General features: G+C 40.5%; 1 protein-coding gene across 6 annotated transcripts in view; it reads left to right on the forward strand.

Annotated features, from left to right (window-relative positions):
• Positions 1-5,523: 5,523 nt before the first annotated feature.
• Positions 5,524-27,829, forward strand: part of ESCO1 (establishment of sister chromatid cohesion N-acetyltransferase 1) — a 78,473-nt gene continuing 56,167 nt past the window's right edge. For 4 of the 6 annotated variants that reach the window (XR_012912800.1, XR_012912799.1, XM_012745987.2 and 1 more), the window contains exon 1: positions 5,525-6,093. The gene's annotated coding sequence lies outside the window, so the exon portion shown is untranslated. The other 2 variants (XM_075993606.1, XM_012745988.3) reach the window with 2 other exon arrangements.

The following is a 27,829-nucleotide window of genomic DNA, read 5'->3' on the forward strand; positions in this document are numbered from 1 at the left end:
AGCCCATCTCTCCTAAAATAATAGAAAGAAATTAGCTGGAAAACTGAAAAATATAAATAGAAAAAATTAGCCGGGCATGGTGGCACATGCCTGTAGTCCCAGCTACTCGGGAGGCTGAGACAGAAGGATCCCTTGAGCCCAGGAGTTTGAGGTTGCTGTGAGATAGGGTGACGCCACGGCACTCTAGCCTGGGCAACAGAGTGAGACTCTGTCTCAGAAAAAGAAAAAAAGACTCATCTGGGGAAACTTTTTTCTTTTTTTAACGTTTTTTATTATTTTTTCAAATTCTATTTGTCACCTGGGGAAACTTTAAAATGAAAATTCTGGGCCGGGCGTGGTGGCTCACGCCTGTAATCCTAGCACTCTGGGAGGCCAAGGCGGGCGGATTGCTGGAGGTCAGGAGTTCAAAACCAGCCTGAGCGAGACCCCGTCTCTACTAAAAATAGAAATTAATTGGCCAACTAATATATATAGAAAAAATTAGCCAGGCATGGTGACGCATGCCTGTAGTCTCAGCTACTCGGAGGTTGAGGCACTAGGATCGCTTGAGCCCAGGAGTTTGATGTTGCTGTGAGCTAGGCTGACGCCAGGGCACTCACTCTAGCCTGGGCAGCAAAGCGAGACTCTGTCTCAAAAAAAAAAAAAAATATTATCATTAAATAAAATAAAAAATTCAGTTCCTTGGTTGCAATAACCACATTTCAAGTACTCATATGTGACTTTGGCTACCCTTTTGAATAATGCAGATATAGAATATTCTTATCATATGGAAAGTTTGATTGGATAGTGCTGCTTTATTTATTTATTTATTTATTTTGAGACAGAGTCTCACTTTGTTGCCCAGGCTAGAGTGAGTGCCGTGGCATCAGCCTAGCTCACAGCAACCTCAATCTCCTGGGCTCAAGCGATCCTCCTCCCTCAGTCTCCCAAGTAGCTGGGACTACAGGCATGCGCCACCATGCCCAGCTAATTTTTTCTATATATATTAGTTGACCAATTAATTTATTTCTATTTTTAGTAGAGACAGGGTCTCGCTCTTGCTCAGGCTGGTTTTTAACTCCTGACCTCGAGCAATCCTCCCGCCTCGGCCTACCAGATTGCTAGGATTACAGGCATGAGCCACCGCGCCCGGCCCTGCCTACTTCTTAATCCATCCCTTTCCCCCTCAATAATATAGGGATATTTGACTTCTTGCAACTCACCAAGTTCACTTTCCTATCCAGCCTTCTGTACATGCACTTCTTTAATCTGGCTAACACCTACTCATCCCCTCTCAGGTATGTGGGGCCAGCATTATTACTTGTGTGTGGAGTCTCCCAGATGGCAAATTGAAATATCATTGTCAGTTGCTTTATATAAAATTTCTATAATTTTTCTTTGTCTTTGTTTTCTAGCTTGAAATTTTTTAGGATTTTTACTTTCTCAGTTTAAAACTGTCAAGAGTCCTGCAATAAAGTAAACAAGAGTGGAGCAACAAAATAAAGGCCTTTATTTGCTGCTAGCAGAAGGATTAGTTTGAAAGTGAGATTGTCTTGTTCTTTGTGATTTAGCAGAGATGGTTTCACATGTTGCAGGCATTTAGATTGGTCATAAGAAAGAAAAGGAACAAGGAAATGAGAATGTACTATGTGGGACAATGCAACTATTCTGCTATCAGTTTTTAGAAGTAGATGTCCTCTTCCAGTTTTTAGAAGTAGATAAGCCAGTGCAGAAAAGTACTTTCTGCAGTTTGGAGTCAGTAAGGAAAACAAGCAATTTAAACAAGTCCAGGAGATTATAGTCACAGTTTTGAGTTTAGCAAAAGACCATAGAGTAGGGTCTTGCAATTCTTGCTGTAGGAGGTATGATAAAGACCTTCACCATTTATAGAACCATAATGTTGAGAACCAAGATGTGTCATCTGAGTAATAGCATTTGTTTCTGGCATGGGCACATGGCAAAGCTGAATGAATCAGAGCTTTCCTCCCCAGGACTTTCTTAGGAGCTCTCAGGAACAAGGCCTCTGTTTTTACTGGAATTAGTTTGCTGTGAGCTTACATAATCTTTGCTGAGTTGTTGGGAGAGCATATTTAAGAATGAAGCTAATACAGATGAAAGAATAGCTGAGCATTGTAGAGTGTCCTGCTGACATCATCTGAGCCTCAGATTTCAGGACGGCCTGAGGTCAGCTGCTCCCCTACAGCTCCCAGTTATGGTAGCATAAAGTCCTTTTTAAAAACTGTTGCTTGTATTAGTTTAAGCTTGATTTCAGTAATTTTTTTTTTTTTTTTTTTTTTTTTTGAGACAGAGTCTCGCTTTGTTGTCCAGGCTAGAGTGAGTGCCGTGGCGTCAGCCTAGCTCACAGCAACCTCAGACTCCTGGGCTTGAGTGATCCTTCTGCCTCAGCCTCCCAAGTAGCTGGGACTACAGGCATGCGCCACCATGCCCGGCTAATTTTTTATATATATATCAGTTGGCCAATTAATTTCTTTCTATTTATAGTAGAGATGGAGTCTCGCTCTTGCTCAGGCTGGTTTTGAACTCCTGACCTTGAGCAATCCGCCCGCCTCGGCCTCCCAAGAGCTAGGATTACAGGTGTGAGCCACAGCGCCCGGCCAGATTTCAGTCATTTTTAAACTAAAGAGACTTGATTAATTTTTTTTTTGGATTATCAAACACTTCTTTCTTTTTCTAAGTTGAATGTTCTCCTATAGTTATCTGAGAAAACATTTTTTTTTTTTTTGAGTCAGTCTCACTCTGTTGCCCAGGCTAAGAGTGCTGTGGCATCAGCCTAGCTCATAGCAACCTCAAACTCCTGGGAGGAACCTCAAACTCCTGGGCTCAAGCAATCTTTCTGCCTCAGCCTCCCAAGTAGCTGGGACTACAGGCGTGCACTACCATGTCCGGCTAATTTTTTCTATATATTTTTAGTCGGCCAATTAATTTCTTTCTATATTTTTAGTAGAGACAGGGTCTTGCTCTTGCTCAGGCTGGTTTCGAGCTCCTGACCTTGAGCGATCCTCAGGCCTTGGCCTCCCAGAGTGCTAGGATTACAGGCGTGAGCCACCATGTCTTGCTAGTCTCAGATCCCTTTTGAACTGAAACTTGTTTTTCTTTCTTTCAATTGTGACCTATACTCCTCCAGCAGTTCAATGCTAGACTTCCCATTGACTATTATTTGTAAAACCCACATTCTTTACTCTTTTCTGGAAAAGACTGAAAGCTCTGTCAAGAGAGTTGATCATGATTATTTTTTAGTGGACAATCACATTAAATGAACCAAATTCCAAAGCACATAGACAGATTGCTCTAAAAGAAAACTATTGATGGAAGGGAAAACAAATATGATATTACAGAGTAACTAACTTAACCAGACTACAAATTGAGACTATTGGTCTTAACGAATCGTAAGTGAAAAATATCCTTGAAAAGGATAAGGAATAATGCTCAAGAAAGTTTATTTTTCCCACTAACGCAAAGTATTTTTATTTATTCACAGCATGGTTAAGAAATGGACTATATATAGTTTTAAAAACGAAATATAGAATAGATTGTAGACATGAATTTTACATCAAAATACTATGTACTAATAAAGAACATATGATTTCTTACAGTTGACATTTGTGACGATCCCTATGCTCCTGATCGAGCCAATACAACAAATAGAGATTCACTCAGGAGAGGCTTATTTTGTGAGAATGAAGGCTTGTAATATGGTCTCTTTTTTTGTTTTTTTGAGACAGAGTCTTGCTTTGTTGCCCAGGCTAGAGTGCCGTGGTGTCAGCCTAGCTCACCGCAACCTCAAACTCCTTGGGCTCAAGCCATCCTACTGCCTCAGTCTCCTGAGTAGATGGGGCTACAGGCATATGCCACCGTGCCCAGCTAATTTTTTCTATATATATTAGTTGCCCAATTAATTTCCTTCTATTTATAGTAGAGAAGGGCCTCTCTCTTGCTCAGGCTGGTTTCCAACTCTTTTTTTTTTTTTTTTTTTGAGACAGAGTCTCGCTTTGTTGCCCAGGCTAGATAGAGTGAGTGCCGTGGCGTCAGCCTAGCTCACAGCAACCTCAAACTCCTGGCTCAAGCAATCCTGCTGCCTCAGCCTCCCAAGTAGCTGGGACTACAGGCATTCGCCACCATGCCCGGCTAATTTTTTGTATATATATTAGTTGGCCAATTAATTTCTTTCTATTTATAGTAGAGACGGGGTCTCACTCTTGCTCAGGCTGGTTTCGAACTCCTGACCTCGAGCAATCCGCCCGCCTCAGCCTCCCAGAGAGCTAGGATTACAGGCGTGAGCCACCGCGCCCGGCTTGGTTTCCAACTCTTGACCTTGAGTGATCCTCTGGCCTTGGCCTCCCAGAGTGCTAGGATTACAGGCGTGAGCCATTGCCCCTGGCCTGTAATATGGTTTCTTTGTGGGTATGCCAGAATTTGAATTACTAAAGACAAAGTAGTTTACCCAACTAAAAGAAATCCTACCAGTTGCTGACAATCTAAAGGTGAAAGCGAACACTGGCCAGCACCCCCTGGTAAACAGTCAGTTTTAACCAGGTTGACAGTTTACTCCTAGGTTTTTCCCTAATTTGAGCGTTTGGCGTATGTCATTAAAAGTATATATCGGGAGGCCCGGCATGGTGGCTCATGCCTGTAATCCTAGCACTCTGGGAGGCCAAGGCGGGCGGATTGCTCCAGGTCAAGAGTTCGAAACCAGCGTGAGGGAGACCTTGTCTCTACCAAAAATAGAAAGAAATTAATTGAGCAACCAAAAATATATATACAAAAAATTAGCGAGGCATACTTGGGAGGCTGAGGCAGTAGGATCGCTGAGCCCAGGAGTTTGAGGTTGCTGTGAACCAGACTGATGCCATGGCACTCACCCTAGCCTGGGCAAAAAAGTGAGACTCTGTCTCAAAAAAACACACAAAAGTATATATCAGGGACTAGGAGAGGGGGCAGTAGTGGGCGGGTCTTTGCCAAGTAACGCAACGTACGGGGGAACAGACTCCCCACCAATAACCTCTTGGTTTCGTTTGTAAGCCATATAACATCTCCCCGGCCAAACTGACACTAAAGATTTGTGCAAAATGAATTGTCAGAAAAATGTCAGGCTTGACAAACCTAGAGCACATTTTGGTTGCACTTGGCTTCAAACAAGGGGAGCAGGGAGAATTCACTTAGATCACTTCTTCCCATTTTGAAAGGCACAAGTACCATTTATTCATCCTCACGGTTCTTCAAACAAGGAAGAGCACAGAAAGCGTGTTAAAAGCAGCCGGGGGACCACAGATCCTAGTGGTAGAATCCTGGATTCTATCTTTAGATGTTTGGAAGAGCCAAAGCTTTGTCTGAACGCCCGCCCTGACTAAATCTAGCGGAACATTCTATACAGTTTCTCACAAGCTTTTGTGCTTTGATGCACAAGCAGGAAAGCGTGCAAGGCGAGGGTGAAGCTCTGCATTTTTTAGAGGCGTTGGATATCAGTGCAGGGGAAAGGGAGAAAAGGATCAGTTTATCCCCCTCACGCCTTACATCGGCTCACATAGAGGATTAAAGGCACTTGGACTAGACACCGCATAGAGAAGTACCCGAAACCTACAGGGGAACCGTTCGCGACAAATTTTCAAGGTAAACCGCCACTGCTGGGGGCCTGGGTGGTTTTATTCCGAGAGATGACCCCAAGGAGGACAGGCGCCCGCCGCTAGGGGGCGCCGCCGGCTCCCCGCTGGGCGCCCACCCGCGGAGGCGCGCACGCGAGGCCTCCCACCGCGCCTGCGCCGAGCATGGACGCTGGCTCGCCTTTCCCCGACGCCCAGCCGTCCGGGCCGGGGTGAAAAATTGCGTGACACGCAGCGAGCGTGGCGGCCATCTTCGTCTTCTGGGCACGTCAGCTGAGCCGGTTAGGGCTGAAGAGGAGCGCTGCGCAAGCGCACCCAAGACGGTCACAGGTAACTCCCATCTGACGGGCGAGGCGTCGCCGTCGTCGCCGGAAGTTTGGTGTTTGCGCCGCGGGGGAGGCGGCGGGCGCAGCAGAAGCAGCTGAGTGTCTCCCGATACCCGGATGTGAGGCGATCTGCTGGCTCCAGTCGGACCCTCTGCTAGGCAAAAAGGAAGGTACGCGAGCGTCCCTGACGGTCCCCGCCGCCCGCGTTCTCACCTCCTTTTGCCAGCTCCTCTGGGTGCGGACCATTTCCCCTCTTCCTGTCCCACCCTCTGTGGCGTGTTGCCTCGCGCGCCTCTTCCTACTCTGGTCGCGGCTCCTCGAGCCCGGGCGGGAGGTAGGCGGCTCCGAGACGCCGTCGCCTGAGGTAGGCAGCTCAACTGCACGCCCGCCTGCCCGGTCGCCGCATCACCTGCCGCTGCTTGCTGGGCGGTCGGAGTTAATGCGGGGCCGTGACCGCAGACGGGTCGGGGCCGGAGTTCGCGGGGCGGCCGCGAGGGCTTCCAGAGCCCCGGGGTGGCGTGCAGCCATTGCGGCTCCTGGGGCTGCGTCGGCACCGGCCCCGCAGGTAGCCCGGGGCCCTGTCCCCGCCCCTGGCGTCCTTTCTTCCCGGCGCTGACCCGGACCCAGCCTCTCCAGCCGTCGCGGAGCTGCGGTTCCTGCGGTTTGCTCGCCTGCCCCCGCCGCAACCCGCGGACCCGGCCTGAACCCGGAGCCCTCTCTCTGCAGTCTGCGGAGCGGGGTGTGGGGATCTTGGTTTTACGGTCGTTGTCTTGGGAGGGGAGCAGTGGCCCGGGCCCAAGGTCACGGTGAGATTCGGGTTGGAGATTGAGGTCTGGGCACAGGTAGGGCTGCTCTGGAGTAGAAATGAGCGCATTGAGGGCTGTAGGGAAGTTTACAACGATAGAGAGATGCGAGCAGAAGGGAATTGGGTCCTCGATTTTCATCTCTGTTCCTGAGGTTATTTTACAACAGGTTTATTTTGCACAGGCAGAATGGGATAGCAAATCCAAAAATTAGCGCCTCCCCCTCCGCCTAAAAGATGCGTCTGAAAACCCGATGCGGTGGGGGGGTGGGGACGCGGCGGGCAAGAGGAGGAGGAGCAGGAGGTGTCGGAGTTTAGGCGTTGAGATTTGAGAAGTACTATGAACCATGTTTTCTGTAGTCACAGATAACTGAAAATGGGATTCTTTCAGTAGGAAATAATTGCAGCACATAGTATTTAAATAGTATTACAAAACGATATCTCAATAGCCTTTGCAGAGAACAAAAGCGCTACTTAGTGAAATAAGATGTGGGTGGATTTTTCCTCCCACCTGAACGTTAATTTTTTAAAAAAACTGATTAAAACACGGATTTCAGTTGAGAACATCCAGATTGCAGTGAACTCTGCTATATTCACACTCTCTTCTGATGAGGCCTTTAGGTTCTGCTTTACAGAGAGCACCAATACCAATGCAATTAGTAATTTTTTTTTTTGAAAAACAAAAATTCTCACCACCTAGACATTAGTGGAATTAGGATGAGAAGTGCTTTAAAAGTACTTAATTTGGAAGCTGCGAATTCAGGTCTAGAGCATGTGAGGAAATGAGGAAACTAGGCCTGTAATAGAGCCACTTTTCCCTTTTATGCAGAATGCAGAATATGCCCCTTAGGTCACACTGACTTTGGAAGCACAGTTCTTGGTACAAAATTTGTCCTGGCTTATGAGTTTCTGCACCTACCTTAATCATTCCTGACTGAGGAAAATATGCTATCATTTTACCTTGCTCAATCAGTATTATAGGAACAAGTAATTTTTTTAACATCTGCCCCATACAAGGTTTTGTGCTGGCATTTAAATTGATAAATTATGCTTCATGTAAGAACTAAAAAAGGAACCTAATTAATGAATACCATTAACTCCCTTAGCTGGATGGCCTTTTTTAGCTTGGTAATTCATTATAGTGCAGAGCCCATTGTATTTATTTTAATAATGATGGTGACCAGTGTTGCATAATTCAAGGTAATGGATTATTTTAGTTATAGTTAAGTATTTTTTCATGACTTATTATCAGATTTATGTTCCACATAGAATTCTTTGAATATTCTTTATTGAGAGGGGTACATTTAAATGATAGTTAGATACCAACTACAATAAAATAAAAACTGGATAAAAGTGAGAAGAAATTCACTTAAGAACTATCTTAGTTCTTCTCAAACCCAAACTTTCATATTTTTCTGTGCATCATTCAGTGAAAATTCTTTGGCTGTATTTCTGCATAAGTTCTGTATTACAGCTTTATTATACTGCTGTAGTTATCTTGGCAAATACAACATTCTGTTAACCCAGCCATCTTGTCTTTTCTTTTGGGGGGAGAATATCTTTTGCTTGATAGCATTATAATACATTTGAAGAAAGCAAAAAAAAAAAAGTTTTTTTTTTTTGAGACAGTCTCACTAGAAAGCAAGATTTATATCTTATGCTCTCAGCTTCCGTTAAACATTTATGGCAGCATGTGTAAGAGTTACAGAAATAAAAACTCAGAAAGTAAATTAAAAGGTATAAGTATTACTTTAATGGTTCTCAAAGTTTTTGGTCTCAGGATCCCCTTACACTCTTAAAAATGATAAAGGACTCCAAATAGCTTTTTGTTTATATGGATTATATCTGTTGATAGCTACTGTATTAGAAATTAATTTAGGCTGGACATGGTGGCTTACACCTGTGATCCCAGCACTATGGAGGGCCAAGGTGGGAGGATTGCTTGGGGCCAAGAGATGGAGTCCAGCCTGGGCAATATAGTGAGACTTCATCTCTACAAAAAATAGAAAAATTAGCCGAGCATGGTGGCGTGCCTGTAGTCCTAACTACTCTGGAGGCTGAGGAAGGAGGATGGCTAGTCTCTTGGAGTTTGAGATCGCAGGAGCTATGATGATACCACAGTACTTTAGTTCAGGTAGCTGAGTGAGACACTCTCTCCAAAAAAGAAAAATAATATATATTTATTAATTCATTGGAGTAACTAATAAACCAATTATAGGTTAATATAAATGACATTTTAATTTTTTTTTTTTGAGACAGAGTCTCACTTTGTTGCCCAGGCTAGAGTGAGTGCCGTGGCGTCAGCCTAGCTCACAGCAACCTTAAACTCCTGGGCTCAAGCGATCCTCCTTCCTCAGCCTCCCCAGTGGCTGGGACTACAGGCATGTGCCACCATGCCTGGCTAATTTTTTTTATATATAATAGTTGGCCAATTAATTTCTTTCTATTTATAGTAGAGACGGGGTCTCACTCTTGCTCAGGCTGGTTTTGAATTCCTGACCTCAAGCAATCCGCCCGCCTCCGCTTCCCAGAGTGCTAGGATTACAGGCGTGAGCCACTGTGTCCGGCTAATTGTGATAATTACGATAATTGTGATTCTGCAACAAAACTCAACAAGTGGTGATTTCTTAAAGGTTAGTTGCAGTGTCAAATCTGAAATCATATCTATATGCTTTTTGTACTTAGTTGCATTAAAATTCATTTCCTCTCCTCATAAAACTCACTAGACAATTTCATCTATACCCATATTTTCAATTACTAGCGACTATCAAAATTCTACCTTTGCATTTTATTGTATCCCTTTTGGGCATTTAGGTTGTTTGGATATTTTTGCTGCTGCTGTTGTCATTGCTGTTATTATATAAATTTGGGGGGCTTTATTGGTATGGGTGAATGGGTGAGTGGTAGTGTAATAAGTTGTGGAGGAGGACATTAGCAGCGTGAGTTGACTGACAGTAGAGTTTCAAATACCTTTAAGACATCAGAATGGAGATGACCAGTAGGATGTTGGGTATCTGAACAGAACTAGGGGTGGATATCAGTGTTGGGATATTCATTTGTATGTTAACAGGTTTAGATAGTAATTGAAAATATGGGTATAGATGAAATTGTCTAGTGAGTTTTATGAGGAGAGGACAAAACTTTGGGAAATGCTAATTTATAAGACACAGGTAGATGAAGGGAGTTTAAAAATTATATTAAAGAAATTATACCAAATGTGGTGGCATACACTTATAATCCTAGCACTCTGGAAAGCTGAGGCAGGAGGAATGCTTGAGGTCAGGATTTCAAAACCAGCCTGAGCAAGAGTGAGACACCCATCTCTACAAAACAGAGAAAAAAAATTAGCCAGGTGCATTGGCGTGCACCTGTAGTCCCAGCTGCTTGGGAGACTGAAGCAGGAGGAGTGCTTGAGCCCAGGAGTTTGAGGTTGCAGTGAGCTGTGATGATACCACTGCACTCTACTTGGGGTGACAGAGCAAGAGTCTGTCTCAAAAAATGGAAAAAGAAAAAGAAATTATCTATGTCTAGCTTTTTTAGGGTTTTATTTATTTATTTTATTTTATTTCCGCATATTATGGGGGTACAGATTTTAAGGTTTCAATAAATACCCATTCCCCCCTCTTTTTTAGGGTTTTAATTAATAATGTTGAGTTTTACTGCCTATCTGTGATCAGCGTACTGAGAACATTACATGAATTTTATGATTAATTTTTCCTATCAGTATATTATTTTTTACAGTGATATTTCTGTTTCTCAGTGTAAACTACTCAGAATAAAATCTTACTGATTTGGGGCTTATAGTTTTCTTTTTAGTTTTGTTCTTATTAAGTTACAGATCCTCAACCATAATTGCCACATAATGTGAGTTGATGAGCACAACATCCACTTATATTTTTGGAGCCATTTGTGTAACAACAGATTTATTTTTTGAATGTGTGGAAAAATTTATTAGGGGGTAGTACCTATTTATTTTGGGAAGTGTATTTGTTTTCTGTTGCATTCTCTGTAAATGGTCTCTTGTTGCCTTAGTTGAAACATTTTATATGTTTTTAATTAGTAGTAATTAGTTTAAACTTCATGTTCCTTAAAATGATTTCCAATCTCTATTTATTAGGTATTTAGGAATGTGAGAAATGCTTGGATTACCTTAAATACTGGAAGTTCATCTGAAGGATACATAGAAAAATAAGGAAGAGAAGAGTATTTACAGAGCTAGATCTTGTAGAAGAAAAGAACAGGAATCACTGAACACTAGGCTTTGCTGAAAAATAACACGCTAGGCCTTACAGAAACCTAAATGTAGTTCAGGACTCAGAAGATTGGTGAGAATAGTACAGCTCTAGCAATTGGCCTACCTTGTGTTAATTCCTGTAGCAGCAGGTATCCTGTCATTCTTAATCTAGTTGTCTGCCATTACAGCAGTAAGTCTCAACTAAGGGTGAGTTTTCCCTATCTGGGGACATTTTGCAGTCTCTGGTGATATATATATATATTTTAATTTATTTATTTTAAAGATTTATTTTTTAAACTTAAAAAATTTTTTTCTATTCTTGTTTTTCTTAAGACAATGACTAAGTACGTAAAGATCTGGTGATATTTTGATTGTCAGGATTCCGGGAATGGGTGCTACGCATCCGGTGGATAGAGACCAAGGGGGCTGCTGCTAAACATGCACAGGACAGCCCCTTACAACAAAGACTTTTTTTTTTTTTTTTTTGAGACAGAGTCTCGCTTTGTTGCCCAGGCTAGAATGAGTGTCCTGGCGTCAGCCTAGCTCACAGCAACCTCAAACTCCTGGGCTCAAGCAATCCTGCTGCCTCAGCCTCCCAAGTAGCTGGGACTACAGACATGCACCACTATGCCTGGCTAATTTTTTTCTATGTATATTAGTTGGCCAATTAATTTCTTTCTATTTATAGTAGAGACGGGTTTCACTCTTGCTCAGGCTGGTTTCGAACTCCTGACCTCAAGCAATCCACTAGTCTTGGCCTCCCAGAGAGCTAGGATTACAGGCGTGAGCCACCTCGCCTGGCCACAACAAAGGCTATCTGGCTCAAAATGTTAATAGTGGTGAGGTTGGAAAACCCTGAATTATAGTGTCTAGATGGTGGCAGGTCTTAGGTCAGGAAACTACCCTTTATCTAGTCAGCTATGGTGAGCATAGCAGGGTCAGGAGTTTCAGAATATAACTGTTTATGAATTACCTAAGGCTTTTTTTTTTAAAGCAGGTGCTTGTGGGTTTGGTGAGTTTTTCAGATAAAGGAGTTATGAACTAGACAAACCACCAGACTCAGATTTGCAGTAAGTATTTCTATGTTGTCTCTTTGACATAGCAAAAAGGTTGTATAGTTCAAATAGAATAAGAATTTTGGTAGGTTATTGGCATTAAGGATGTTAAGGACTTGTGGTCATACCTGTGAACTTTGTAGCTGATGATGGTAGTAACTGTTTTGTTGAAGAAGGAAACTATGAAGAATTTCTGGTGGTCAGTAGGATTACAACAATGAAGAAAGAAAATGTGAAGGCAGAGTGGTGTAAGCCTTAAAAGAAAAGTGGAAAAATGGTTGTGCAAAATGGCTGTGCTGGAAAAACTGTAGGCCCCTTGATGTGAAATAGCCTGCTTAGGAGAGGTATTAGTTTCCTGTGTCTGTAACAAATCATCAGAAGCTTGATGGCTTAAAACAGCAGAAATTATTCTCTCAAGTTCTGGGGGCCAGAAGTCTGAAATCAAGGTGTCAGCATGGCCACACTGTTAACAAAGGCTCTACAGGAGTATCTGCTCCTTACCTCTTCCATCTTCTGGTGGCTGCTCTGGCATTTCTGGGCCTGTGACTACATTACTGTAACTTCTGCATCAGTTTTCACATTATTTTCTCTTTTCTGTGTCTGTTTCCTTCTGTGTCACTCCCAGTGATATTTGTTATTGGATTTAGGATTCACCTTGATAATCCAGGATGATCTCATCTCAGGATCCTTAATTATGTCTGCAGAGACCTTTCCCCCCCAAAAAAAGATCACATTACAGGTTGCTGGGATTATGACATAGATGGATTTTTGGAGGGCCACCATTCCACACACACTGGAGAGCTTTAGAGAAAGGGGATAATTTGGAGAGACCCAATTTTCAGTTAAGACTAGGAAGTAGAATTTTTATTCCATGAAGGGATGGAAAGCGGGAAGCTTATTTGCATAGGAAAAGGGTTCATGTGGACCCTGTGGAAAGGGTTGAGAGGGAAATCAGCAGTGGAACGAGAGTTAGGAGAAAGGTAGTAAGGGAAAAGGTAACTGATGGGGGAATTTGCATTTGTTGGGAATGGCTGGGCAAATTGAAAGCCTTAAGTATGGAGAGGTGTGATGCTTTTGGTAGATCTTGTAGTCTTTGCTTTACGCCATGTTCAAGCTAAGTATTGCTGAGAAGTTATGTTATTCTCTTGTCTCAGAAGAGAAATTTTCCCACCTGTTTAGATGGCTTTCTGAATTTGCACCAGTGTTTTATGGAACTGAAGAGGCTTTTGTAGTGGTTTGAGGAAAAACTCCTTCAGTAAATTATGTTGAGATTGAAAGGTATACTGAACTGGATTGTGCAATAAATCTTGTGTTGGAATTAACTGCACCTTGAGATGGCTAGAGGATTTCAGTGATTGAAACATCAAGAGACGGTTGGGTAAAACAGTCTTGTGGCTGTATAGGAAAAAGATTGCTTAATTTAAAGAAGTGATTTGGAGGGTGAAGGTAGTTACTTTGAGGTGATAGGGTAATTGTTTTTATTTGACTTGTTGGTGTTATCTATTAATAAAATTCCTAAAATGAAATCCTCTCTCTATTCTGTTCTACTTGGTAGTGGTAGATCATTTGGCTATGCTGATGTTCTGTTAAAAATGTTACTGCTAGGGGTGGGTGCAGTGGCTCACGCCTGTAATTCTAGCACTCTCGGGAGGCTGAGGCGGGAGGATCGCTCAAAGTCAGGAGTTCGAGACCAGCCTGAGTAAGGGCGAGACCCAGTCTCTACTAAAAATAGAAAGAAATTAATTGGCCAACTAAAAATATGTAGAAAAAATGAGCCGGGCATGGTGGCGCATGCCTGTAGTCCCAGCTACTTGGGAGGCTGAGCCATGAGGATTGCTTGAGCCCAGGAGTTTGAGGTTGCTGTGAGCTAGGCTGACGCCACGGCACTCACTCTAGCCTGGGGAACAAAGCGAGACTCTGTCTCAAAAAAACAAACAAACAAAAAATAAAAACAGAGAAGAGTCAGGGAAAAATAGAAGAAGGGTCAGGGGTGATTCCAGCAACAGGGATGGCTATTTTATTGATTTGTAGGATATCTCAACAATTTTTAAAGATGGATTGTAGTTTTCTGAGATGGGGAAAATCTTTTGGAAGCATTAGGTTTAGTAGGAAACTTTAGGAATTTCCATATGGGCATGTTAAAGTTTGAGATGCGTATTAGCCCGGTGACAATCTCTTCCTGTATAGTATTCCTAAGAATTTAAATTTTTCTTTATTGTAAATTATATTCCTTTGCATTTCTAGATTATTTCATCTGTTCTCATTTTTCGTTGACTTATGGAATCAGTGGGGTAATTATTTTCAGAACTTACGTTTTGATAAGATTTTTTTTTTTTTTTTGAGACAGAGTCTCACTTTGTTGTTCAGGCTAGAGTGAGTGCCATGGCATCAACCTAGCTCAAAGCAACCACAATCTCCTGGGTTCAAGCAATCCTACTGCCTCAGCCTCCTGAGTAGCTTGGACCACAGGCATGGGCCACCATGCCCGGCTAATTTTTTTTTTTGTATATATATTTTTAGTTGGTCAATTAATTTCTTTCTATTTTTAGTAGAGACGGGGTCTCACTCAGGCTGGTTTTGAACTCCTGACCTTGAGCAGTCTGCCGCCTCGGCCTCCCATGAGCCACCACGCCCGGCCTGTTTTGATAAGATTTTAAAATATACTGCATGTGTACTCTAAATTTTTAAAAAGTTGTTACTATATATGCCAATAAAGCGGACTTGATGAATGCCAGGACAAATTGACAGAAATGCAGTAACAATGGAGAACCTTCTCAAAATTTTCAAAGTAATGTATATGCATTTTTATTAAAGTCAAATTGAACTAAAAGCCTTTCACAGATATTCCACTCCTCACCTTTCCTTGTCCCACAGAACCTTTCTCCAGAGCATTCACTTTCACTTTTCTACATGTTTCCCTTAGTATCTGGATTCATATTTTTGGCAGTATGCAATAACTGCTAAGTATTTTGACTTGTCAATTTCAGATGTTACTGACTTTCTGCCTTGGTAGTTGAAAATTTAGCTCTCCTACTCCCTTTCTCATATCCCCTCAACAGAACTTTATTTCAATTAGTGGTTAAAACAATAATGAGTGTTATAACTATTCAATACTATTTACTGCTGAGCTAAGTATTCTTCTGAAACTATATCCCTCCTTTTTTCTTTGAGTTAATTGTCTCACTTGTCTGTTCTTAATTTTTTTTGTCCCCAGGTAGCATAGGCTCATGATTCCAGCTAACTTTACTTCTGGCTCCAGTTCCAGTCTCCCAAAGGGTTTCTCAGCAGTCACTTCATAGAGTCTCCTGCAGAGACCTCTTCTACAGGAGGCGTTATTGTCACCTCAAACCTTGACTTCTGTCACCTGGACTTCAGTCTCTGTCCAGTGGCCTCAAAGCATAGCCACAAGTTTGAAGGTGCCCTGAGGCTTGGCAGGAACCGGGTGGACAAAAGTCTTGTAGAGCACAACACCCTTGGGCAGCCTGATAACCAGATCCACAGCTTCCGAGTTGCTGGGATTGGGCACATAGGCCTCCTTAGTGTAGTGGACTATTCCCTCTTCCCCGGCATGCAGGCACTTCCTCTTCCCCAGCCCCACATGGGCACCTGGGTGCCAATGGAGCTGGCACCAAGTCCCAAGGTGTTGACAGCAAGAACATAGTGACCTTCCATATTCTTTTTATTTATTTATTTATTTTTAGACAGAGTCTCGCTTTTTTGCTCAGGCTAGAGCGAGTGCTGTAGCATCAGCCTAGCTCATAGCAACGTCAAACTCCTGGGCTCAAGCAATCCTACTGCCTCAGCCTCCCGAGTAGCTGGGACTACAGGCATTCGCCACCATGCCTGGCTAATTTTTTCTATATATATTAGTTGGCCAATTAATTTCTTTCTATTTATAGTAGAGATGGCGTCTCGCTCTTGCTCAGGCTGGTTTCGAACTCCTGACCTCGAGCAATCTGCCCGCCTCGGCCTCCCAGAGTGCTAGGATTACAGGTGTGAGCACCGCGCCTGGCCCCTTCCATTTTCTTAATGCCATAGTGTCTCCCTGTTGACTTTCCACTGAGGTTTTTAGAGCTGCTGTCTTCTTGGATGCATATTTGACGGTAAGAGCTGTAGCTGGAAAGAGGCACAGGAGGGCCACTACCCACATCCTCAGTGCCAGTACCGCCAACGTCATGTTTGCCTTAAACTTGCTTTTGGCCTCAAAAAATCTGCCTCACTTTTCATTTGCCTAGTTTTTCAAGATGCTAGGACAGTTTTTTCCCTCAAATGTCACATGCCTGGTGGTAATATTTTTCATATTCAAACATCAAAAATATATTATTAATATACTCAAATATCAGGTTCAATCACTTCTGTATCCCACCCTCATTAGCCTCAAGGTTCCTTTTGGGATCCTTGACCTGTCTATTTCATTGTGGACTGGTTGTTCTTTTGGCCTATTCTCCAAAGTGTTGGTGAAATTAATACTCCCACCACCATCACAGGCGACTTACCATTATCCCACATTCTCACCAACATTTGGTGTTCTCCAACTTTTTAAAATTTTAGGTAAAATTAAAATTTAGGTGGATGTCCATTGCCCTTTTAGACTTGACTTACCTCCCCTCCCCTCCCCTCCCCTCCCCTCCCCCCTCCCCTCCCCCCTCCCCTCCCCTTCCCCTTTCTCTTTCCCTTTCTCTTTCTCATTCAAATTTCTTGCTCATTTTTCTCTTCGATTGGCTGTTTTATAGATTTGTTGGATGCATATGTATATGGTATAATCAGTGCATACTAATCCTTTGTAAGTTGTGTTTCACCTTTCACATTTTATGTCTGTAGTCATTCTATTTGGCATTGACTTTAGTATATAGTATGAGCTAGGGATCCAATTTCACTTTTCCCCCCATGTGATCACCAGTTATCCCAGCACTATTTTTTTTTAAGAAGTCTATTTCCCAGGCTACAGTAGATATATCATAAACCAAATGATCATATATATGTGGTCTGACTCTGGCCTCTCCATTTTGTGCATTTTGTGTCATTGATCTGTTCCATTGGACTATATGTTTATTCCTGAACCAATACCACACATTATTGTGCTTTTATGGTAAGTCTTTTTGTTTAAACCCCTCCTAGAATAGGCAAAGCTGGGGGAGAGAAAAAGGGGCTATGTAAGGCTTGGTTGCATCTTTATAGTTGTTGGTCTAGGCACTAAGAACATGTCTCCAGGCTTCATTGTGGATACCTATCCAGATACCAGAATTTAGAGGCTCAAAACTAAACACATAAGTTTGTCATTGTGAATGGAACAAGGAAAAATACATATATTATTAATATTGCCTAAACCCTTTACATACAGAAAGCCTTATGTGTTTCCCATAAGTGGAAGACAACAGGAAATCAAAGGCTTGAAAAGCAGGAAGACAGGTTTTGGGAGAGACAGAGGGGCAAAGGCTTGACCAGTTAGCAAAAGGTGGTGTTGCTATGCAAATAAAGCTCTATGGGTTATAGTCCGTTTCTTTTCAGACGTTTAAAGGTGAAAAGCCTTAATTTTTTACTCATAAAAGACAGTTTTGCAGCAGTCTTATTTATTTATTTGTTTATTTTTGAGACAGAGTCTCACTCTGTCTAGAGTCTAGGCTAGAGTGCTGTGGCGTCAGCCTAGCTCACAGCAACCTCAAACCTGGGCTCAAGCGATCATTCTGCCTCAGCCCCCCGAGGAGCTGGGACTTCAGGCATGTGCCACCATGCCTGGCTAATTTTTTCTATATATTTTTAGTTGGCCAATTAATTTCTTTCTATTTATAGTAGAGACAGGGTCTCACTCTTGCTCAGGCTGGTTTTGAACTCCTGACCTTGAGCGATCCACCCACCTCAGCCTCCCAGAGTGCTAGGATTACAGGTGTGAGCCACCATGCCTGGCCAGTATCTTGTGTTTTTGATTTGTATTTTTTTTTTTTTTTTTTTGAGACAGAGTCTCGCTTTCTTGCCTAGGCTAGAGTGAGTGCCGTGGCGTCAGCCTAGCTCACAGCAACCTCAAACTCCTGGGCTCAAGCAATCCTCTTGCCTCAGTCTCCCGAGTAGCTGGGACTACAGGCACGAGCCACCATGCCCGGCTGATTTTTTATATTATATATATTAGTTGGCCAATTAATTTCGTTCAAGTCTTTTGCCCATTTTAAAATTTGATTGTTTAGCACTCTGGGAGGTAGAAATTAATTGGCCAATTAATTTCTTTCTATTTATAGTAGAGTCAGGGTCTCACTCTTGCCCAGGCTGGTTTCGAACTCCCGACCTCGAGCAATGCGCCCGCCTCAGCCTCCCAGAGTACTAGGATTACAGGTGTAAGCCACCGCGCCTGACCTAGAATCATGTTTTTGATTTCTTCTCCAAAGTCTGTCTGCTGGGATTTTGATTGGAAATGTGTTAAATATATAGGTCAAGGGGAGCCATATTGTTTAGGGGGAACGGCTATTTTAACAATATTGAGTGTCCCAACATGGTGTATCTCTCCATTTATTTAGAACTTATTTATTTTTTCTTAATGTTTTATAGTTTTTCCGTGTAGAGATATTGTGCATCTTAAGTATTTAATGTTTTTGTTGCTCTTATAAGTTGTTATTCAATTTTTTTTCCCAGTTTTTTCTTGCTATTATAGGTTATAGAAATTCATTTGTATTTATATATTGGTCTTTAATCTGTGATCTTGTTAAATTCATGTATTCTAGTGGTCTTTTTTTTGGTAGATCTCTTAGGGTTTCCCATTTGAATAATTATGTCATCTGTAAATAAATAATTTTTATTCTTATTTTCCAATCTGTGTGCCTTTTATGTCTCTCTCTTAGTGCAATAGCTAGGACCTTCAATACAGTATTAAATAGTAATCGTAAGAGAGCACATCTTTGCCTCGTTCTTGAACTTGGGGGAAAAAGCATTTAATATTTTACTATTATGATGTAAGCTATAAATATTTTTTGTTGTTGTTAAATGCTTTTTATAAGATTGAGGAATTAGATTAATGGGATCAAGATAAACCAAGTTCTAGCTTTGTTTTTATTTTAGGATCCTTAATTTTGCTGATATTTCTGTTTGTCCTTAGTCCTTTCAAGATTAAAGGAACATTCTAATATGTACAGGAATGAATGGATGAATGCTACTGGTCCTATTTCACTTCCTGTCTTTTGAAGCCTAAAGCAGAAATGATCATGACTCTTTAAATACTAAGCACAAATCTAAGAAAGAGACTGTTAGTGTAGGATACTCAGATTTTTTTTCCCTCCTGTTAAAATTGTGTTGCTTCTTCCAAGTGCATCTTATACTTTGTATTTCATAGGTGGTGTAATAGACTACCTGCCCTGTGTTCTGCCTTTTTATAAGGATACAGAAATTGTAATTAAATGTCAAGTAAAAAGTTCTCAAAATAGATTATAAGCACAAGTCAATATGCTTAGTGAATTTAGTGAAGCCCCCCTTTTGTGTTTATGGAGAAACCTTTTAAAACAAAGAATAGGCCAGGCAAGGTGGCTCACGCCTGTAATTCTAGCACTCTGGGAAGCCGAGGCGGGTGGATCGCTCAAGGTCAGGAGTTCGAAACCAGCCTGAGCAAGAGTGAGACCCCGTCTCTACTAAAAAATAGAAATAAATTAATTGGCCAACTAAAAATATATATAGAAAAAATTAGCCGGGCATGGTGGCGCATGCCTGTAGTCCCAGCTACTCAGGAGGCTGAGGCAAAAGGATTGCTTGAGCCCTAGAGTTTGAGGTTGCTGTGAGCTAGGCTTATGGCACGACACTCTAGCCCAGGCAACAGAGTGAGACTCTGTCTCAAAAAAAAAAAAAAAAAAAAAAAAAAGAAAGAATAACTAGAAGCTTTGGGTTGATACTTAATTTCTCCTTTTGGAAGATATCCCACATGGAGCAACTGGTTCTAGAGACTTTGCTACTCAAGAATGAGAAGCATAGGATTAGAAGGATGGAAACAGCTGCCTCTTAAGATTGATGCTGTTCTCATTTCTATGGAATTTCGAGCAATATATAGCAAGACAGTCTGCTATGGAACAGTTAAAGAACTTCTGGTTTGCTGTTAGATGTAGGTCATGGAGGTTAAAGCTAACTTAAGTTGCTTATATCTTTTTTAAAAAGTATTTTTAACAAGAAAGATAGGACTCAAATTATTAAAATACGGAATGGAAGAGGGGACGTTATTAACAGAAATAAAAAGGATTATAAAGGAATATGAACAATGGTATGCTAACTTTTTTAATTTTACCTCTGGCAGGGCCCCATAGGTGGAAAGTATGCTAACAATTTTGATAGCCTAGATGAAATGGACAAGTTCCTAAAAATATACAGACTAGTGAAACTGACTCAAGTAGAAATGTAAAATCTGAATGGACCTATAACAATAAAGAGATTGAATTAGTATTAAAGATAACCATCCAAAAAGAAAAGCCCAGACTCAGATGGCTTTACTCATGAAATCTACCAAATGTTTAAAAAGTTAATACCAGTCCTTTGTAAACTTTTCAAAAAATAGAACAGGAGGAAAGACCTCTTAACTTATTCTATGAGGTCAGTATTACCCTGATACTAAAACTAGACAAAGACAAGAAAACTACAGATCAATATTTCTTATGAATACAGATGTAAAAATCCTCAACTAAATATTTGCAACTAAATCTAACAACCTCTGAAAAGGATTATACACAATGACCAGGTTAGGTTTATCATAGCAGTGCAAAGTTGTTTCAGCATATGAAAATCAATCAATATGATATACCATGTTGGTAGAATAAAGAAAACAACCCGACATGTTTACATCATTAGATGCAGAAAAAATTTGACAAAATCTGGTACTCTTTCATGATGGAACCACGCAATAAACTAGGAATAGAAGAGCATCTATGAAAAACTCAAATCAAATATTATACCTAATGGTGAAAGACTGAAACCTTTCCCCCTAAGTTCATCAATAAGGCAAGAATAGCTGCTCTTACCACTTCTTTCAGCACTGTACTGGAGATTCTAGTTGGGGTAGTTAGGCAAAGAAAAGAAATAAAAGGCATCCAGGTTGGAAAGGAAATAAGTAAAATTATCTCTGTTTGCAGACTGCATGATCTCACATGTAGGAAATCCTAAGGCATCCACACACACACAAAACTATTAGAACTAATTAAACAAATTTAACAAGGTTACAGGATACAAGATCAAGGTACAAAAGTTGTAAAGTGCTTTTATAATATAATATTACTGTTAAAGGCAAAGGTTGAGTCTTTTATTTTGACATGGCATGTCCTATAATAAATATGGGTTCAACATGGAAAAAATTTAGTTGTGTTTCTGTGCACTATGATGAACTATCCAAAAAGGAAATTAAGAAAACAATTCCTTTTATAAATCAATGTACTGAAGTGATATTTGCACTCCTATGTTTATTGCAGCACTATTCACGGTAGCCAAGATATAGAATCAACCTAAGTGTCCATCTCAGGATGAATGGATAAAGAAAATGTGGTATATATATATATATACAATAGAATACTATTCAGCATTACAAAAGAATGAAATTCTGTCATCTGCAGCAACATGAGTGACACTGGAAGACATTATGCTAAGTGAAACAAACTAGGCACAGAAAGAAAAATATCACCTTATCATTCATATGTGAGAGCTGGAAAAAGTTGACCTCATGGAGGTAGAGTTGAGAATAGTGGTTACCACATATGGAAAAGGGTAGGGGAGAAGGGATAAGGAGAAGTTAGTTAATGGGTACAAAAATACAGTCAAATAAAAGGAAGAAGTTCTAGCGTTTGATAGCATAATAGGGTGACTATAGTTAATAATTTATTGTGTAGTTCAAAATAGCTGTTAAGAGAAGATTTGGAATGTTTGCAGTACAAAGAAATGACAAATGTTTGAGGTGATGGATATCCCAGTTGCCCTGGTTTGGTCATTACATGTTGTATGCATGTATTAAAATATTACATGTACCTCAGAAATATGTACAGTTTTATCAATAAAAATTCCTTTTATGATAGTATCAAAAAGAATAAAGAATTTAGGAATAAGCTTTTAAAAATTACAGGGCTTGAATACCTAAAATTCAAAACATTGTTTTAAACAAAGGTGACATAAATAAATGAAAAGATAATCCATGTTCAAGGATTGGCAGACTTATTAAGATGGCAGTATTCCTCAGTTTGAATTACAAATTCAGTGTAATCCCTATCAGAATCTCAGCTGGCTTTTTTGCAGAAATAGACAAGCTGATCCTAAAATTCATATGGAAATACGGGGGACACTGAATAGCCAAAACAATCTTGAAAAAGGAAAAAGAGTAAGAAAATTAGGGGACTTATACTTCTTCATTAAAAAACTACAGTTATCAAGATTGTGTGGTACTGTCAGAAGCTCATAAAGATGATTGCAACAGAATTAAGAGTCCAGAAATTGGCCGGACGTGGTGGCTCACGCCTGTAATCCTAGCTCTCTGGGAGGCCGAGGTGGGCGGATTGCTCGAGGTCAGGAGTTCAAAACCAGCCTGAGCAAGAGCGAGACCCCGTCTCTACTATAAATAGAAAGAAATTAATTGGCCAACTGATATATATATATATATATAAAATTAGCCGGGCATGATGGCACATGCCTGTAGTCCCAGCTACTCAGGATGCTGAGGCAGTAGGATCGCTTGAGCCCAGGAGTTTGAGGTTGCTGTGAGCTAGGTTGATGCCACGGCACTCACTCTAGCCTGGGCAACAAAGCAAGACTCTGTCTCACAAAAAAAAAAAAAAAAAAAACTACTAAAGAAAAAAAGAGTCCAGAAATATTGACAATTTATTTTTTATTTATTTATTTTTTTTGAGACAGAGTCTTGCTTTCTTGCCTAGGCTAGAGTGAGTGCCGTGGCATCAGCCTAGCTCACAGCAACCTCAAACTCCTGGGCTCAAGTGATCCTCCTGCCTCAGCCTCCCGAGTAGCTGGGACTACAGGCACGAGCCACCATGCCCAGCTGATTTTTATATTATATATATTAGTTGGCCAATTAATTTCTTTCTATTTTTATGGTAGAGACGGGGTCTCGCTCAGGCTGGTTTTGAACTCCTGACCTTGAGCAATCCGCCCGCCTCGGCCTCCCAGAGTGCTAGGATTACAGGCGTGAGCCACCGCGCCGGGCCGACAATTTATTTTTGATGAGGGTGCCATGACAATTTAATGGGTAAAGAATAGTCTTTTTAAACAAACGGTGCTGGGACAACTGAATATCCACATAATGACATCCTGTTGGCCAAATCAAGTCAGGTGACCAAGGCTGTGGGATCAGGGAAGTGCGTATACCTTGTCTACAACGAGGCCAAAATAAGGCATGTGGCCAAACCCAGCATCATTTGGGAAGGAAAGTGTACCTTTTCCTGGAAGTAGGGGTTAGGGTAGGAGGTAGTGATTATTTTTGAAGAAAAACCAAATTGATTATATGGTATAAGATTGAGATGATGACCATATTGTAGTTATGTAATGTTTTCTGTATAATAGTGAAAAATCATCATTAGGCCATTTTTTAGTCTAGCTTAGCTTATGTTATGTTATTTATTTATTTTTGTTTGAGACAGAGTCTCACTCTGTTGCCCCAGCTAGAGTGCTGTGCTATCAGGCTAGCTCACAGCAACTTCAAACTCCTGGGCTCAAGCAATCCTTCTGCCTCAGCCTCCCGAGTAGCTGAGACTACAGGCATGCACCACCATGCCTGGCTGATTTTTTCTATATATTTTTAGTTGTTCAGCTAATTTCTTTCTATTTTTAGTAGAGAACGGGTTCTGGCTCTTGGTCTGGTTGGTTTCGAACTCCTGAGCTCAAGCGATCCATCCATCTCTGCCTCCCAGAGTGCTAGGATTACAGGCGTGAGCCACTGTGCCCGGCCTAGCTTGTTATTTTAATGTATCAGTTAACAGACAGTGCTGTTTTTGTGTTCTTATATTTTTTCCCCAGTTTATAGAACTCTTTTGTTTGTTTTTAAGATTAACCTACACCTACAGGTAATAATTAGAAGTATCGTTCATTATAAGCATCATCAATTAGCTTAAAGAAGAAGGTGTATGTGATTTCCATTTCCCTAAGGTAAATGGCTTATATTTTTATAATTTAATATCTTCCAAGATGATTTAGTCATTGTGCCAGAAATGCTTCTTATTTTCAGGGAAATGTAACCTACATTTTTTATTTATTTATTGATTGATTGATTGATTGATTGATTAATTGATACAGAGTCTCGCTTTGTTGCCCAGGCTAGAGTGAGTGCTGTTGCGTCAGCCTAGCTCACAGCAACCTCAAACTCCTGGGCTCAAGCAATCCTCCTGCCTCAGCCTCTCGAGTAGCTGGGACTACAGGCACGCGCCACCATGCCCGGCTAATTTTATATATTAGTTGGCCAATTAATTTCTTTCTATTTTTATAGTAGAGACAGGGTCTTGCTCAGGCTGGTTTTGAACTCCTGACCTTGAGCAATCCGCCCGGCTCGGCTTCCCAGAGTGCTAGGATTACAGGCGTGAGCCACCACGCCTCGCCCATTTTGATTTTTGACAAGGTTATATATCTACATAATAAAACACTTAAGTGGATATATAGTGAAAAGTAACCGTTTCTTACGCTCCTAGCACTTGGTCCGATAGTTCACTTTCCTATAAATTGTCACTGTAAATAAGTTTGCTTTTTCTAGAATTTCATAAAAAGTGGAATCATACAGTATATATTCTTGTGTCTAGCTTTTTCACTCGGCATAATGTTTGTGAGGTTTGTCCATATTGTTTAAGCAGTTTGTTCCTTTTGATTGTTGAGTGGCTTCCTGTTGTATTGATACACTACATTTTTTTATCCATTTACCTGACTTCTGGATTGTTATCAGATTTTGGTTATTGTGCATAAAGCTGCTTTGAAGATTTAGAGTAAGTCTTTATGTGGACATGTGTGCAATAACTACAATTCCTGCCTTAGAAAACATTGTCTGCCTCAGAATCTCAAAGATTTTCACTTTTGTTTTCTTCTAGAAGTTTCATCATTTTCATTTAGTCTGTGATTAATCTCAAGTTATTTTTGTGGGTGGTTTGAAGTAAGGGTTTTTGTTCGTCTTTTGTCTATTTGGATATGTAGTAGTTCTAGCACCATTTGTTGAGAAGAGTTTCTTTACTGTTGACTTGCCTGGCACTTTTGTTAAAAATTAATTGACCATAAATGTGTATGTCTATTTCTGGATTCTCTATTCTGTTCCACAGATCTCTATGTCCTATTGTCAGTATTATACTGTCTTGATTACTGTAGCTTTTAAAATAAGTCCTGAAATCAGATAGTGTCAGTTTTTCAACTTTAAAAAAAAATGTTTTGGCTGTTCATTATACACTATTTGCATTTCCGTATAAGTTTTAAAAACAGGCTTTCAAAAAAGAAAAGTCAATTTTACTTTTGTATTAGTGTACTATTAATGCTAAAGATTAATTAATTTTAATAAAACTTTAGAAACAAACGAAAAAAACCCCAAAAGAACAGGCTTTCAGTTTCTGAATTTATGTATAAAAAGCCTATGGGGTTTTTTTGTTTTGTTTTATTTTTTTATTTATTTTTTTTTTTTGAGACAGAGTCTCACTTTGTTGCCCAGGCTAGAATGAGTGCCATGGCATCAGCCTAGCTCACAGCAACCTCAATCTCCTGAGCTCAGGCGATCCTCCTGTCTCAGCCTCCCGGGTAGCTGGGACTACAGGCATGTGCCACCATGCCCAGCTAATTTTTTTTTTTTTTTGTATATATTTTTAGTTGGTCAATTAATTTCTTTCTATTTATAGTAGAGACGGGGTCTTGCTCAGGCTGGTTTTGAACTCCTGACCTCGAGCAATCCGCCCGCCTCGGCCTCCCAGAGTGCTAGGATTACAGGTGTGAGCCACCTCGACCGGCCTGTTTTGTTTTATTTTGTTTTTAAAGGGATAGGCTCTTGCTCTGTTATCTAGGCTGGAGTGCAGTTGGCATGATCACAGTTCACTGTAACTTCGAACTCCTGAGCTCAAGGGATCCTCTGCCTGAGCCTTCCTGTTTTCTGAGTAGTTAGGACTACAGGTGCATGCCACCAGGCCTGGCTGGTTTTTTAATCTTTTGTAGAGATGAGATCTTGCTATGTTCCCCAGACTGGTCTTGAACTCCTGGCCTCAAACAGTCCTCTTGCCTTGGCCTTCCAATATACTGGGATTACTGGTGTGAGCCACCAAGCCCAGCAGAAAGCCTATGGGAATTTTGCCTGAAATTGAGTTGACTCTCAGCTCTACTTTGACATGATGGCATGGTATTCTTTTGCATGAATGTATCATCAATTATATCAATAGGGTCACAGTGATAGTTGTTTGTTAGGGGGAATTCAATCTTTTTATTTTTTATTTTTTTATATATTTAAAATTTTATTATTTAACTTTTATTCTTTTTTTTTCTTATTTTACAAACTTATAAGTACTTAGAATCCAAGAGGGAATTCAATCTTTATTGATACATTGTTGCAGTTAATTTTGTAGGTACATATGTGTTTGTGTAGTTGTGCAAGTATAGCTGTAATATAAAGTCCTGGAAGTGGAATTGTTTGAAAATTACCATATATAATTTTGATAGATATTTCCAAAGTGTCCTACATAGACATTGAGTCACCTACAGTAATGTGAGAGTATCTGATACAAACCTTTGCCAAGATAACTTCTTGATCTTTGGCCAGTCTGATAGGTGAAATATGGTATTTTGTTTTGGTTCCAATTTATATTCTGTTTTTATCACACCAACCATGTATAGTTTTTTCCCTGTAAATCTATTATAGTGATTAGCTTTTACTATTTATTTTCAGTATTTTCCCCCCAGTTTTGTCTTTCAAACTTGGCTTCTGAATTTTGGGATAAGGCTTGAAAGGCCATTTTCACTCTGAAAGTAAATATTAAAATTCTTCAATACTTTAATCTGTTTTTAACATTATTTTAATGATTAATTTTTTTTTGGGACATTGTCTTACTCATAGGTTACCCAGATGGTTACCCAGTTGTCTTAACAGCAGTTGTTGAGTAATCTTTTTTCATTAATTTGAAATTAATGAAATTAATACCACCTTTATATGTACTAAGTCCCTTCATGCATTAGGCCTGTTTTGGGTCTCTGTTTTGTTTAATTAATCTGTTAGTTGATTTGTTGGAACTAAATTGTTAATAATTGCAGCTAAATGTGTTGTTTTTTTTTGTTTTTTGTTTTTTTTTTTGAGACAGAATCTCGCTTTGTTGCCCAAGCTAGGGTGAGTGCTGTGGCATCAGCCTAGCTCACAGCAACCTCAAACTCCTGGGCTCAAGCAATCCTTTTGCCTCAGCCACCCGAGTAGCTGGGACTACAGGCATGCGCCACCATGCCCGGCTAATTTTTTCTATATATATATTAGTTGGCCTATATGATTAAGTTGCTGTGAGCCAGGCTGATGCCACAGACTCTAGTCCAGGCAACAGAGTGAGATAAATTTGAAAATATCCTCAATCCTTTAACTGTCAGCTCATGCCCTTTATCGGAATGACTAGAGAAATAAGAGTGGCTGTCTGTCTATATTATCAATAGCAATTCTTTAAAAAAATTTTTAAGTTATCTTATTTGTGCTTATATTTATTCATATTAACCTCAGGAAGGACATACCTGTAGTATTTCTTGGTTTTTGTTTGGCTTCTGCACTCTCTTCTCTTTGAAGATCCTAATTCAATTTAACGTGTTTATTTTGTTGTACATGTTCTCTAGTAATTCCTAGTGGAAGATGTGTGAGAGGTAAGCTTTTGACACCCTAAATACCT

Source organism: Microcebus murinus, chromosome 17 (genome assembly GCF_040939455.1).
Source record: "Microcebus murinus isolate Inina chromosome 17, M.murinus_Inina_mat1.0, whole genome shotgun sequence".
NCBI classification, from domain to species: domain Eukaryota; kingdom Metazoa; phylum Chordata; class Mammalia; order Primates; family Cheirogaleidae; genus Microcebus; species Microcebus murinus.